At 33.9% G+C, this 16961-nt stretch overlaps 1 pseudogene; it reads left to right on the forward strand.

Annotated features, from left to right (window-relative positions):
• The first annotated feature begins 8422 nt into the window (after nucleotides 1–8422).
• Nucleotides 8423–10817, forward strand: LOC108478015 (cyclin-D3-1-like; annotated as a pseudogene).
• Nucleotides 10818–16961: the final 6144 nt, after the last annotated feature.

Raw genomic sequence — 16961 nt, forward strand, 5'->3', positions numbered from 1 at the left:
TGAATAAGGGATAAAAGTTTAATTCTAAAGTAATAGAAAATAAAAGGATTAAAATGGTAATTAAACCATTTACAAAAGTTGAGGCGGCATATATGTATTAAAATTTAAGATTTTATTTAGGTTATATTTAGATATTATATATAATTATTATAATTATTAATTAACATTATGGTTTTATATCATATTATTATTATTAGTATTAGTATTAAATAAATTAAATAGTAGATAATTGTATGGTAATAGGCTATTTTATTAAATTGACCTAAAAATTTTGATATTTATAAAAATTACTCAAGTTCAAAAATAATCACCAAAATTACTTGAAATGAACAGTAGAATGGGGTTATGGCCTGTCAATGGCCGGCACCAACTCGTATTTTACACCCATGATTACCTGATGATTGTGTCAGGCTTTAAAAAATTGATTTTTTTAGTTTTGGCTTGTCAATGATCGACACTGTGGTATTTTTTTTTAAATCGATTATCATCTTGGTATAGAAAAATACCAGATTTTAAAAAATTGGTCTTCCTTTATTAATGGCCGGCACTAGAATACAAGTTTTAAAAAAATTGGTGCTTGACTGTCAATGGTAAGCACCGATATTAAAAATTTAATTTTTTTGTGTCATCTGTCTATGGCTAAGCACTAGTATTAAAAAAATTAAATTTTTTTGGTGTTGGCCTGTCAATGGCCGGCACCACAATACGATTTTTTAAAAAAAATAAATAAAAAGTTCCGAAAACTGCAAAAGAGAGGTGAAGACAATTAGAAATCAAAGTCTTCATAAATAATTCAAAGCGACTGAGCATGGGTTTCGAATCTCGCGATTTTTGATTTGTGCCCAGAGAGGAAAACAACATTGCTCATATTCTCTCAAAAGAGGGTTTACAGAGGGGTGAAAGGACTTATCTGTGCTCGTTGTTTACTGCTGGAGTAGAGGCAGCTCTGTCTAAAGATCGGAGATGGACGGATTCTTGAGAAGATGAAACAATGGGTGTGTTTCAGGAGGGTGTTGGATAGAAAATTTGTAGAAGCAAGAAAGAAGCTCTGTAAATTTCTAAGGGAAGCACTGGAAATTGGGTTCCATTCAATGGGGGTAATTATGATAGTTACATTCCCTAGATATTTTTGCTGTTGTTGATGGGATGGGTTGTATTGGGTAACAGCTAGCTGTTAAGAAGCCTCTAGAGCTCCCCGTCTCTCTCTTAGCTGGATCTTTTTTTCTTTCAGTTTTTTAGTTTTGTTCTCTATTTGGGCTGGGTTTTTGGCCTTTTTGTTGTTTTTCTGTTTTCTGCTTTAGTTTAGGCTTAACAAGCCTGCCTCTTTGTTGTTTTTTGCTTTTGAATAAAAGATCCAGTTTATTTGATTCAAAAAAAAATGAAAAAAAAAATGAAGCCTATCCCTATCCCCAGTCACATCTTAACAGCCTGGCCACCATTTAATTTTCTCCTTTTTTCACGCCATCAGCCATGCCTTTTCAGCAGATTCATCTTCCCAAAAATCTTTTAACTTTACCTGCTAATTTTGTCTTCTCACTTCCTCCTTCACCACCAGATTCAATTTGGATTTCTTTTCCACCTTCCTTCCAGAGTGATCTTACTATAGTTCATCGCATCCTCCTCCAGGTATGTCTCCTCCCTTCTTTTTAGTGCTTCTGTTGCTATTCTGTGAGTGTGAGAGTTCTTAGATCTGTGAATGAACTGAAAAGTAACCTCTAGGAGCCTCGATCTTTTATTCTGATTATCCTACCTTGCTGATCATCAGCTAAGCTATGGAAAGAAAAATGAGAAGGAACCTCAACCACCTTATGGCAAAAGGGAGAGGATCAGCAAGATGTAGTTGGAGGAATAAATCCATCTTGATCATCTAAAAAATACTAATGAAATTAATAAATTTATTTTTAATCTTGTGTTTAAATATTGCCTTTAAATTAACTATTCTAATTATATCATTTATATTTTAGTAAATGAATTCAGAGTTAAAATCGAATTATTATATATAATATAGGTTAGATCAATATGTGAAACTCTATTTCTTTCTGTGTTAGTTTTAAATTATTCGATATGTCTGGTAATACCTCGTAACCCTATTTCGATAATGGTTTAGGGTTTAGAGGTGTTACATTCTGTCATTCTTTTTAATTTTTAAGTTTATTAAAATTGATTGGTGTAACTGTGAAACAACTACTAGTTGTATGGTGTGATAACGGCTATTTTACCAAACTGAACCAAAAAAATTTAGTATTTATAAAAATGACCCAGGTTAAAAAACAATCACCAAAATAACCTGAAATGAACAGTAAATTGGGGTTTTGGCCTGTCAATGGCCGGCACCAACTCGTATTTGGACCGATGATTGCCTGATGATTGTGTCAACAGTAGCCATGGCTGCAAACTCTACTGAACACACTAAGGTGATGCATGTGGAAATTGATTATCATTTTGTGTGTGAAAAAGTTCTTGCTGGCATACTACAGGTCAATTTTGTTCCATCAGAAAGACAAGTGTCTAATGTGCTTACAAAACTAATTACACCAAAATAGTTTTCTAATTTTAGAGAAGCATTGCAAGTGCTGTCGAGTGTCGAGTAAAGATCAATTAAACAAAAGTTAAAAAGCCAAGGGAATGTTAAGATAAATGTTGTTTGTTAATTCTGTAGCAATTTATCTACTAACAGTTAATGGGTTTAGGGTTTGTTAATTCTATTACAATTTAATAGTTATTTTCCAAATAACATGTTGTTTTTATTGTTGACAGCAAGAATATCCTTTGTTGTATAAATACCCTTGCTGTAGTATTTTCAATATATGAAAAATTTTGAATGAAAGAAAACTTTAACACTTCTTTCCAAACTATTAAATGAAAAAGAAATTTGTATAGAAACCCCTTCCATAAGATATCCTTACCAATAGATGTTGAACAATAAAAAAAATACTTGTCATCTTTGAATGACTCATAAAGGACATTATGAGTTCTTGGTCATGCCGTTCGGCTTGACCAACGCGCCTTTGAGTTTTCAAGCATTAATGAACCAAGTGTTCAAACAATTCCTCAGGAAATTTGTTTTGGTTTGTTTCTGTCAAATCAAATACAGGTCTTACAAAAAAAGAAATGTACTTCATCTGGTACAGTTGTATGTTGCTGTATTTCATCCAGGTATATTATAGCAGCTTGATCTTGATATAAGTTGCATGCACTTTATCCGCATGACTTGTGCGGCATGGTGTGTTGCATCCAGGCCAACTTCAACAAGGCCGTAGTCCATCACGAACAACATCCTTAATTTGGGCAATTGTGTGGTCATTAGGCCCTATGTTATTGACAATAGCATTAGTATTATATAAGTAACAATTAAAATGTTGCACAAGCAGCACTAACAATATTGATATTAAATTTACATCAATTATATGGAACAGCAACCAGTTCTACATACATTTGATCAAAATTGTACATGAACGGGGATGCCTCACATTTTCCACAAATGTATACTTATCTTCCCCAAGGACATGCTCATAGACAAGTCCCGCCCAGCCAAGACAATCTAGGGTTAATCATCAACAGAATTTATAACTTCTCCTCTACAAGCCAAAACAAGCCTTTCCATATTTCTTCTCTTGGCTCTTCTAAGGGCAACAATCTACAACACCACAGATCAGCACATTGCAATGAAACAAAGTTGTGACAAACTTCAACCATTAAATTGAACGAAACAGGGTGTTAGTGCAATGGAAAGATCATAAGTAATGACAAACTTATTACTTGTTTTTGGGCTCTATTTTTGTGCTCTCCTTTTCTTAGAAGGTAGGTGTTGCTCATGCAGTAAAGACTCGTCCACCTTTCTCTTACATACATTTTGGGGTTGAAGTCTTGTTGACACATCAAGAATGAGCTTGTAATAGTAGTCTACTTTTTTCTGTTTCCCACCCAAACCCAGCAGCTATTTGGTACAATGGAAAGATGCATAAACAATGATGAACAAGACACCATATCAACTACCTCGCTAATTTTAAAAACACTCAGCAACTGGTTTAGGTAGTCAATGAGGTTTGAATCAACTTGGTCTAAGGCGTGCATCATGATGGCGAGCTAATCTGAGAGGGAAGATAATGGGTGGATCTTGAATCTAAAAAAGAAAAACACCCGAAGCATTAAAATGGAGAAAATGGTGAGGAGAAAAACAGGAACAGAAATGGAAGTGGGGACTTAATAGAGATTACACAGAGGAGGAGACGTTCACATCGCTTAAGAAACTCGTAATGGAAATGGGTTTTCGACCCAAGTCATCTGATGATGCCATCTAGAAATGAAAGGGCTGTAACTGGATACATCTTTTATTTGAGTGTGGAGAGCACGAAAAACTCCATTCTACGTATAGTTTTGGCCTAAAAAATATACTTTGTGTCCACCTAAAACAAAGAAACATGTTAAAGGGTGTGATGGTGTTGAGGGTGGAAGTTGTTGTTTTGAACATACTTGTAGGAGAGGCACATGTTGTGTTTCTTCAACTTTTACAGCTAAAGAGAGGCAAGTGATAGCCAGGAGTTGGACCATCCATGGCTTATCTCTTTGAAGCTGAAAGGTGCTTAATAACCTGTCCAAATAGTTAACAGAAAGAACAGCCGTAAGAGTGGTGAATATGTTTATAGCACTGACTTTAAGCATCCACTCTACATCCTCTCGACTAGCCGTTGCTTGGGACTCATCGGTTTCCACATAGAAACAAGGCGGCTGCTACTCTGTTTCTTTGGCTAAAAATAAAATAAACTCATATTCCTGCTGCTATTCATTTTGATGTATTCTCATGGCTTATTTTGATAAACTCGATTGCACCTGGTCTCATTTTCACATCTGCAAATGCAAACAATAATAGATTTAATACTTCGAATAGATTTAAACAGTAATATCTTAACATTTTTATTAGAAGTGAGAAAGAGATTTAATACATTCTTATTTAACACTGGCAAGCACTCCATTCACGTCAAGAATAAAAATCTTTTTCTTAGGAGGGGACACTGAAACATTTTGCGCTGGCTCCATCCGGTGTCATAAAAACAACAAAGTCAGCCATATTTTCCAACGTGTATTAACTTATCATACACACCTTTAAAACAACAAAAAAATGTGCGAACTAGTTACCTTTTTCCCATGAATCCTAGAAGTAAGATTGTCCTTTTCAAAATTTTGATATTTCTGTGGAGTTACAAATGATCTTTTTTTCATTAGAAGGCAGAATATTTTCCGGATTTAAATATTTGAAGCCCTTCTGTTTCTTTTTTTTTGTGGGCTGCTCGAGGAGCTGACGATCAACTGCTCAAGTTCCATGGGGTCATCATTGAGATTATCATGATCCAGCTGCTACTGCCCCGTTGACGGGTCATCATGCACTAAGGGATCATCATAATCCATTTGCTGCTGCCCCGTGGGTGGGTCATCACACACTAAGGGCTCATCATGATCCATCTACTACTGATCTATGGGCGGGTCATCACGCACTAAGGGCTCATCATGATCTATCTGTTGCTGCTCTATGGACGGGTCATCAAGCACATCCATCTGCTGCTGCCCCGTGGGCTGGTCATCAAGCACATCCATCTGCTGCTGCCCCGTTGGCGGGTAATCAATCACCAACTGATGATTCCGCTGCTTCTTATTTCTTTTTCTCTTTCTTATGTACACCTTAATGAGGGAACCCCTTGTGGCGTTTCGAAAAATTTAGCATATGGAACTAATAAGCAAGAAAATAAAAGGGGGCGGGGGGGGGACACAAGTTCAGGATTACCTGGAATGTACAAATATTCTTTACGGTCACCCTAAGCTGTTACGAACTCTGAATGGACATCAATCCAGTTTTTCCTATATCCTCCTCTAGATTTGTGTTTTTTACCTTTATTTAGTTTATTGTGAATCTTATGGAGATGTTCCCTCTGGGATTGAAGATATAAAACTGTACCTAGCCCTAAGTTCACAGAGACAGCTGGATCATGGAGAATTACCTTCTCTATAAATATAATCGAAGTTAAAGCATGTTCCATGAAAATATTCTTATTATATGGAGAAGGTAAGAAATGTGTCGGTAGTTTATCGTATGGGGTCCATTCAACCTGTTTGAAACATTGAAATAGGTAAGACTAAAAAATTTAGAAAGTCATTTTAAAGAGTTAAAATTAAATCATTAGAAAAAAGAAAATGACTTCACTTACTTTATTTGGCAGAAATTTTTTGAAATAATCAACAAACATATTAACAGAGCCATGACTTCTGCTTTTCATGGATGGCTCATACAGCTTTTGATGCCAGCCGACCAGCAAAGGGAAGTCACTTGGACGGTTTTGCATATCTGTTTCAATAACGGTTGTCGATATTGGTTTCAAATGGGGATGGAGCAACTGAGATGCAACCTACGGGATGTGCTCCAATATAAACACCTACAATGAAGAAAAATAAAAGGTTAATCCATATACAATAAAGAGAAAACTGTTAAATAAACAAACTATAATTATAACTTCTATTCTCACCACAAGCAAATGTAAACAGCCAACTAAAGCTTTTGTTTTTAATTTGCAATTCTCCAAGCTGCGGTGCAGACTTGCTAGCTTGGCTGCCCCCTATGCGTAACTTTTAATGTCATCAACATTTTTTAGAAATGTTAGGTAAAATGGAGCCATTCTACTAGAGTTAGTTGGGAGGATGATAAACCCGATGATGTAGAGCACTGTTGCCCGAACATAGCGGTCAAGTTCTTCGCCTTCAAAAGCAACCTCAGCATTCAACTTCCCAAATTTAGTTCTCATCCAAGTCAGACTAATTCCACTTCTTGTCGAGAGGCACTCATCTGTGCCCAAACAATCCTCACACAATTTCTTCAAATCTACCTCTTTCTCATTCCCTATAATTGACAAACCATCTATCGGTAGACCAGTTATTCTTAAAACATCGCCTAAACCCATAAAAAGTTTCGTATCTTCTCCAAAGACGAAGCATCTCTGACTTATACTGCAGGTCTCTGCCACTGCTGTTATAAGTGGCAGGTTGTGTTTTGAAGGTCTTCTAAGCTTCATTAAATTCTCAAAGCCCGTTCCATATAGTTTCGCTAAAACATTTGGATGGAAACTGAACTTTTCTGGCAAAAGATTTTCAGCACTATCAATAACATCAACAACAAATCTGCAAAACAATTTAAGTGCATATGAGCGTCAAGTTATCAACAAAACTGATTTAGAACAGCAACCTGATGTGGCTACTGCAATTTGGGTGGCTACTGCAATTTAGAACAAAAATCTGTTATTCCAATCACAAAAAATCCAGTCTAGTATGGAAGAACTAAACATATTAATGTGAAATTTTCAAGCTAAGGCTGTTTCTAGGCCTAGATTAGAATTAATAAGGACATTTCAATCACCAAAATCCAGTCTAGCAATTTGGGTGGATAATAAATCTGCTATTGCAATCACAAAAAATCCAGTCCAGCACGGAAGAACTACACATATTCCTTACACAAAGATTAAACAAAAACATGTGAAAAGTACAAAACTTACCGCTTTTTGTGGTGATCCATTAGCCCTACAAAACAATATAAGTTAGCCGGATGAAATATGCATGAACCAATCATAAACCCAAAACAAATGACGAAAAAGAAGGAAACTGAAACACAAACCTGAGTTTCGAAAATCGGCAAAAAAGGAAAAGCAAAGGACGGACTGAGTGAACTGTAAAGATTTGGGGGGAAATGACTGCTAAAGATTTGGGGGAGATGAAAGAATAAATGTTTGGGGGGAGGAAAGGTCTTTCTTTTAATTATTACAAAAATTTAAATACTTATATATATATATATATATATATATATATATATTTACGCATGTCTCAAGTATAATATAATTATATGAGTGAATCTACTAATACCTACTTCATCCGGATAAAGTATGCATTATTAAAATTAAATTAAAATATTAAATAAGAAATAAAATTATAAAACAATATGTTATTTGGAAAATAACTATTATATAATCATATTAGTGAATCTACTAATACATACTTCATCCCATTAAAGTATGCATTATTAAAATTAAATTAAAATATTAAATAAGAAATAAAATTATAAAACAATATGTTATTTGGAAAATAACTATTATTGTAATTAGATACATATTTTATTAGGTATAAGTATTTAAATTTTTATTTTGTAATGCGATACATGCGTAAATATATATATATATAATCATATTTGTGAATTTGCTAATACATACTCCTCCCATTAAAGTATGCATTATTAAAATTAAATTAAAATATTAAATAAGAAATAAAATTATAAAACAATATGTTATTTAGAAAATAACTATTATTGTAATGAGATACATGTTTTATTAGGTATAAGTATTTAAAACTCAAAGCCATGAGAATACATCAAAATGAATAGCAGCAGAATATGAGTTTATTTTATTTTAGCCAAAAAAAGAGTAGCAAATTACCTTGTTTCTATGTGGAAACCGATGAGTCCCAAGCAACGGCTAGTCGAGAGGATGTAGAGTGGATGCTTAAAGTCAGTGCTATAAACATATTCACCACTCTTACGGCTGTTCTTTCTGTTAACTATTTGGACAGGTTATTAAGCACCTTTCAGCTTCAAAGAGATAAGCCATGGATGGTCCAACTCCTGGCTATCACTTGCCTCTCTTTAGCTGCAAAAGTTGAAGAAACACAAAATGTGCCTCTCCTACAAGTATGTTCAAAACAACAACTTCCACCCTCAATACCATCACACCCTTTAACATGTTTCTTTGTTTTAGGTGGACACAAAGTATATTTTTTAGGCCAAAACTATACGTAGAATGGAGTTTTTAGTGCTCTCCACACTCAAATAAAAGATGTATCCAGTTACAGCCCTTTCATTTCTAGATGGCATCATCAGATGACTTGGGTCGAAAACCCATTTCCATTACGAGTTTCTTAAGCGATGTGAACGTCTCCTCCTCTGTGTAATCTCTATTAAGTCCCCACTTCCATTTCTGTTCCTGTTTTTCTCCTCACCATTTTCTCCATTTTAATGCTTCGGGTGTTTTTCTTTTTTAGATTCAAGATCCACCCATTATCTTCCCTCTGTATTGGCTACTGCCATCATGATGCACGCCTTAGACCAAGTTGATTCAAACCTCATTGACTACCTAAACCAGTTGCTGAGTGTTTTTAAAATTAGCGAGGTAGTTGATATGGTGTCTTGTTCATCATTGTTTATGCATCTTTCCATTGTACCAAATAGCTGCTGGGTTTGGGTGGGAAACAGAAAAAAGTAGACTACTATTACAAGCTCATTCTTGATGTGTCAACAAGACTTCAACCCCAAAATGTATGTAAGAGAAAGGTGGACGAGTCTTTACTGCATGAGCAACACCTACCTTCTAAGAAAAGGAGAGCACAAAAATAGAGCCCGAAAACAAGTAATAAGTTTGTCATTACTTATGATCTTTCCATTGCACTAACACCCTGTTTAGTTCAATTTAATGGTTGAAGTTTGTCACAACTTTGTTTCATTGCAATGTGCTGATCTGTGGTGTTGTAGATTGTTGCCCTTAGAAGAGCCAAGAGAAGAAATATGGAAAGGCTTGTTTTGGCTTGTAGAGGAGAAGTTATAAATTCTGTTGATGATTAACCCTAGATTGTCTTGGCTGGGCGGGACTTGTCTATGAGCATGTCCTTGGGGAAGATAAGTATACATTTGTGGAAAATGTGAGGCATCCCCATTCATGTACAATTTTGATCAAATGTATATAGAACTGGTTGATATTCCATATAATTTATGTAAATTTAATATCAATATTGTTAGTGTTGCTTGTGCAACATTTTAATTGCTATTTATATAATACTAATGTTATTGTCAATAACATAGGGCCTAATGACCACACAATTGCCCAAATTAAGGATACTGTTCATGATGGACTGCGGGCTTGTTGAAGTTGGCCTGGATGCAGCACACCATGCAGCACAAGTCATGCAGATAAAGTGCATGCAACTATATCAAGATCAAGCTGCTGTAATATACTCGGATGAAATACAGCAGCATACAACTGTACCGGATGAAGTACATTTCTATTTTTGTAAGACCTGTATTTGATTTACCATTGCACTAAATAGCTGCTGGGTTTGGGTGGGAAATAGGAAAAAGTAGACTACTGTTACAAGCTCATCCTTGATGTGTCAACAAGACTTCAACCCCAAAATACATGCAAGAGAAAGGTGGAGGAGTCTTTACCGTATGAGCAACACCTACCTTCTAAGAAAAGGAGAGCACAAAAATAGAGCTAAAAAAAAAGTAATAAGTTTGTCATTACTTATGCATCTTTCTATTGCACTACACCCTGTTTGGTTCAATTTAATGGTTGAAGTTTGTCACAACTGTGTTTAATTGCAATGTGTTGATCTGTGGTGTTATAGATTGTTATCCTTAGAAGAGCAAAGAGAAGAAATATGGAAAGGCTTGTTTTGGCTTGTGGAGGAGAAGCTGTAAATTCTGTTGATGATTTAACCCCAAATTGTCTTGGTTGGGCAGGACTTTCTACGAGCATGTCCTTGGGGAAGATAAGTATACATTTGTGGAAAATGTGAGGCATCCCCATTCATGTATAATTTTGATCAAATGTATGTAGAACTGGTTGATGTTCCATATAATTTATGTAAATTTAATATCAATATTGTCAGTGCTGCTTGTGCAACATTTTAATTGCTATTTATATAATACTAATGCTATTGTCAATAACATAGGGCCTAATGACCACACAATTGCCCAAATTAAGGATGCTGTTCGTGATGGACTGCAGGCTTGTTGAAGTTGGCCTGGACGCAGCACACTATGTAGCACAAGTCATGCGGATGAAATGCATACAACTTATATCAAGATTAAGCTGCTGTAATATACCCGGATGAAATACAACAGCATACAACTGTACCGGATGAAATACATTTCTTTTTTTGTAAGAACAGTATTTGATTTGACAGCAACAAACCAAAACAAATTTCCTGAGGAATTGTTTGAACACTTGGTTCATTAATGCTTGAAAACTCGAAGGCGCATTGGTCAAGCCGAACGGCATGACCAAGGACTCATAGTGTCCTTCATGGGTCCTTCAAAGATGACAAGTATTTTTTTTTATTGTTCAGCATCTATTGGTAAGGATATCTTATGGAAGGGATTTCTATACGAATTTCTTTTTCATTTAATAGTTTGGAAAGAAGTGTTAAAGTTTTCTTTCATTCAAATTTTTTCATATATTGAAAATACTTAAGCAAGGGTATTTATACAACAAAGGATATTCTTGCTGTCAACAATAATAATAGCATTTTATTTGGAAAATAACTATTAAATTGTAACAGAATTAACAAACCCTAAACCCATTAACTGCTAGTAGATAAATTGCAACAAAATTAACAAACAACATTTATCTTAAAATTCCCTTGGCTTTCGAACTTTTGTTTAATTGATCTTCACTCGACACTCAACAGCACTCGCAATGCTTCCTTAAAATTAGAAAACTATTTTGGTGTAATTGGTTTTGTAAGCACATTAGACACTTGTCTTTCTGATAGAACAAAATTGACCTGTAGTATGCCAGCAAGAACTTTTTCACACACAAAATGATAATCAATTTCCACATGCTTCACCTTAGTGTGATCAGTAGAGTTTGCAGCCATGGCCATTGTTGACACAATCATCAGGTAATCATGGGTCCAAAATACGAGTTGGTGCCGGCCATTGACAGGCCAAAACCCTAATTTACTGTTCATTTCAGGTTATTTTGGTGATTGTTTTTTAACCTGGGTCATTTTTATAAATATTAATTTTTTTGGGTCAGTTTGGTAAAATAGCCGTTATCACACCATACAACTAGTAGTTGTTTCACAGTTACACCAATCAATTTTAATATACTTAAAAATTAAAGAGAAGGACAGAATGTAACACCCCTCAACCCTAAATCATCATCGGAATAGGGTTACGAGGCATTACCGGACATATCGGATAATTTAAAACTAACACAGAAACAAATAGAGTTTCACATCTTGATCCAACCTATATTATATATAATAATTCGATTTTAACTTTGAATTCATTTACTAAAATATAAATGATATACTTAGAGTAGTTAATTTAAAACTAATATTTAAACACAAGATTAAAAATAAAATATTAGCATTTTTTAGATGATCGAGATGGATTTATTCATCCAACTACACCTTGCTGATCCTCTCCCTTTTGCTAGAAGGTGGTTAAGGTACCTTCTCATTTTTCTTTCCATAGCTTAGCTGATGATCAGCAAGGTAGGATAATCAGAATAAAAGATTGGGGCTCCCAGAGGTTACTTTTCAGTTCATTCACAGATCTGAGAACTCTTACGCTCACAGAATAGCAACAGAAGCACTAAAAAGAAGGGAGGAGACATACCTAGAGGAGGATGCGATGAACCATAGTGAGATCGCTCCAAAAGGAAGGTGGAAAAGAAATCTAGATTGAATCTAGTGGTGAAGGAGGAATTGAGAAGACAAAATTAACAGGTAAAGTAAAAAGATTTTTGGGAAGATGAATCTGCTGAAAAGGCATGGCTGATGGCTTGAAAAGAGGAGAAAATTGAATGGTGGCCAAGCTGTTAAGATGTGACTGGGGATAGGGATAGGCTTCCTTTTATTTTTTTATTTTTTATTTGAATAAAATAAACTGGATCCTTTATTCAAAAGAAAAAAAACAACAAAGAGCCAGGCTTGTTAAGCCTAAACTAAAGAAGAAAACAGAAAAACAACAAAAAGGCCAAAAACCCAGCCCAAATAGAAAACAAAACTAAAAAATCGAAAGAAAAAAAAGATCCAGCTAAGAGAGAGATGGGGAGTGTAACACCCCTATCCCGTAACCGTCGCCGGAATAGGACGAGACATTACCAGAAATTAGGAATCAGATCAGAACAGTAAAATTTTGAACCTTTTCTGAAATAAAAGATCATTTATTTATATAACTAATTGACACAAACAAAGATCAAATTTAAAACTTATAAAAGTAAACTTCCATAAGATGCCATATTCGCATGGCTTATATACAATAGTCAAAATATCATTCTACTTATAGTCTATCCTATACATGCCATATGCTAAGTCCAAATCACATGATTACCACAATAGTAGATAGTGTGACGAAGTGCTGACGATCCCCGAGCTAATAGTAAGAGTCAACGATCTACAAAAATAAACAGAGAAACATAACATTCAAAGTAAGCTGTCATAAGCTTAGTAAGTCTTAAGCAATTTAAACAGTTGAACTAAAAAAAGAACAAACCAAATGTTCGAAATCACATAACACTTTCTAAGTACAATACTGTTTGGCCGATTATGCACAAACACATATCATTTTACTCTGTTTATACTCAAACTCATATAAATATAGTATTTACAAGCTTCCGGATTAACTTTAATTCTTTCAAATTTCACTAGTGTATCATTTCTTACCCACACTTACTTTCAACATTCATAGTTAAATGGCATATCGAAAACTATCTTGTAACTTTGCATAATAACTGAATATACACATATACAAATATACATATGAATTTACAACATCTTTTCATATGCTTCTCATTACACATTCTTAATTCCCGTCAGATCAATCTCACATATATAATATATATATCACATACTTGAATCACTTAATGTGTAATATGAGTTCAATTTATCATCTTAGCATAGGATCTCGTAGTCATATACTTTATCAAATTCACTAGCACTTGGCCTGCAAGGTATAAAACCCGAACATAACACCAGCACGAAGCCTACGAGACTTTAAACCCGGACACAATCTCAGCACAATTTATTTTATATACTTTTTACTAACTTTGGCCTCATTAAATATCTAATAATACACACTTTTCACAATTGGTCATTCGGCCACATTATATACACATAAACATATGTACATTTTACACTTGCCCATTCGGTCACACCACATACACAAGCACATATACAAGATAATGTTTTTATCATTACTTGCTAATACATCACATACTTTGCTTTCATTTAAATAACCACTCAGCCATATTACATTTCTAAGTAACCATTTGGCCTCACTATACAAATAAGATAGCACACATATTCATAAAGGCCATTCAGATAACTTGCACACATTTAATATCAGCCATTTCGGCCTCACCACATATACATATCTTGTACATCAATTTCATCATATCAAAATCGACTAGGTATACTAGTCATTCATGGCTTATATCCTCATTTTAATATGGATCCGGTACTTTGATTACTAATATTTAATCAAACATGTTCTTATTACAATTATTTAACATTTTATTTTACATTCGGCAATGACATGTTCATCTCCAATAATTCAATACTTATAAACTTATAATTTCACAAATTTTAACATCAAAGACCCATCTAACACTCATATATCATTTCCTAACGTCACAATTCAAAATTCACATATGGTTTTAATCAATATCTTATAAGCAACTCAAACAGTTTTATCAATGTTTACAACATAATCACAAATTCACTACAAGCTGTCTTCCTGAGTAATAGTCATTAAATTATTTGTAACTGGAGCTACGAAACTCCAAATCAAGTGCCGTTAATTTTCTCTACAAATAGACTCATCAAGCTTTAATTACATAATTTATTAAGCCTCTAACTCAACTCCAACAATTTATGGTGATTTTCTAAAATCACATTATTGCTGCTGTCTCAAGCAGATCTATTACAATTTACCCTTAAATTTCCAAAAGTTCAAACACTTAAGAACTTACTAAGATCTCAATTTCCCTTCTTCAATTTCCTAATCACATTAATAGTTTCACTTACTTTGTAACATTAATCCACAATTCATCTCATAATTCATTCGGTAATTTCATCACATAATTTATTAAAAATACCATTTCCTTATATTGATTTCAAATACATTCAAGAATTTAAAGCATAATTTCATAGCCAAATGTATTCACTATTCGGCATTTACAAGAAATTCATAGTATTTTATTCACGTCTTAACTCATGATGCTTTCGGTTATTCCATCTTATCTCATGTATTCAAAATACCATTCACACATATTAGTTCATAAGACATTTGGCTATCACACATAGTCCTCACTAAATTCATACTCATTCTATTTACCATTACTTAACCGAAACACAGAGATCATATATCATTCTTTAAAACTCTTTTAGCATATACCTCATTTCCATGCACAATTCAATCGAGTAAGCTAGCCATTTTCGGCTCATTTATGAACATTATTAATCATTCGAAAATATATATATTTATATATCACATATACTAAAACTTTATTCTATATTCATATAATCTTTAAACACATAAATTCAACTTAATCGTTTAAGAGCTTACCTCAAAAGTTATCGTACGGCTATATCGACTACACGACTACCTTTGTTTTTTCCTCGATCCGAGTTTGTCCCCTTAAGCTCTTGATGCTCAATCAACAATTTTAACTACTCAATTTACAAACGGCAATGTCATCACTTTACATAACAGAAATTAAATTTCATTACTTAAACTATCCACGGCAATCACCTTCCGAGCACCTTAATTTTCTTTAAGCTAAACCACCTCATAGCATACATATACACATTCGGCTAATTATAAAACAAAATTAGCACTCATAACCGAATCATTAACTAAAATCACATTTGGTAACATGCTTAAATAATCTTCAATATTTAATAACATCTAAAACTAATTTGCTTGAAGTGCCATGAATTATTCAAATTGGCCGAATATCATTGAATTTCTAAAATCATGCTTATAACCACTTGGCCGAATTTCACATATCAAAGCCACTTATATATATTATTCAAAGTATTTAACAACACTTAAAAGTCCAAAACCGAATGCTCATCTTACCACCAACATGCATATTTAATTATCTCAAGCCTCTCTTAATCAATTTTATTCATAATAGCATGAACTCAACAATCCATTACTCATACAAAACAAACATAACCGAAAATCCCTTCATGAACTAATCACTCACATGTAACATACTTTTCAAAAACAAGCTCATAAACATATGAATTTTGGTATCAAATTGTTCATTGAACATTCGTTTACTATCTTCTATCCTCAACTCAAATTTCTTCACTCATTTTCACTAAGGCCGAATCTAAAATACCTCATAAACTAAATTTATCAAGTGGGTTTCGGCTAGAAAAAGAAGAGAAACACAAATTCATCAACAATTTAAAAAACCACATCAAATTACCTTCAAATTTGCCTCCAATTGACCGAACGGTCCCAAAACCATCCTTCACTCTTCTTCTTTTTATGAATTTCAACAAGGTGAAGAAACAAAGATGAGTTCTTGTTTTCTTCACCAAATTCTTATTTTATTTTTATCAATAAACTATATAATAATGAATATATCAATAAACTACTTAAAAAAATATCAATTCATTATTATACATATAAAATATGCTTATTTTGCTCACCAAAACCATCATGGCCGGCCACTAACATTAAAAGTGGCAAATTGACATGCAAACCCACTTATTTGCATCATTCAATAATTAATCACTTAAAATAAGCGACACATATATTCAAAGCTTCTCACATAAGTCCTTTTTATTTAGAAACACATTCAAATTGACAAAAATCAAAGCATTCAAATTTCACACATGCATGATCACATATTTTAGACATAAAATATTATATTCAATTATTTCTGTGACTCGGTTTAGCGGTCTCGAAACCACTTCCCAACTAGGGTCAGAATAGGGCTGTCACAGGGAGCTCTAGAGGCTTCTTAACAGCCAGATGTTACCCAATACAACCCATCCCATCAACAACAGTAAAAATATCTGGGGAACGTAACTATCATAATTACCCCCATTGAATGAAACCCAATTTCTAGTGCTTCCCTCAGAAATTCAACAGAGCTTCTTTCTTCCTTCTAAAAATTTTCTATCCAACA

Source organism: Gossypium arboreum, chromosome 12, assembly GCF_025698485.1.
Source record: "Gossypium arboreum isolate Shixiya-1 chromosome 12, ASM2569848v2, whole genome shotgun sequence".
NCBI lineage: Eukaryota > Viridiplantae > Streptophyta > Magnoliopsida > Malvales > Malvaceae > Gossypium > Gossypium arboreum.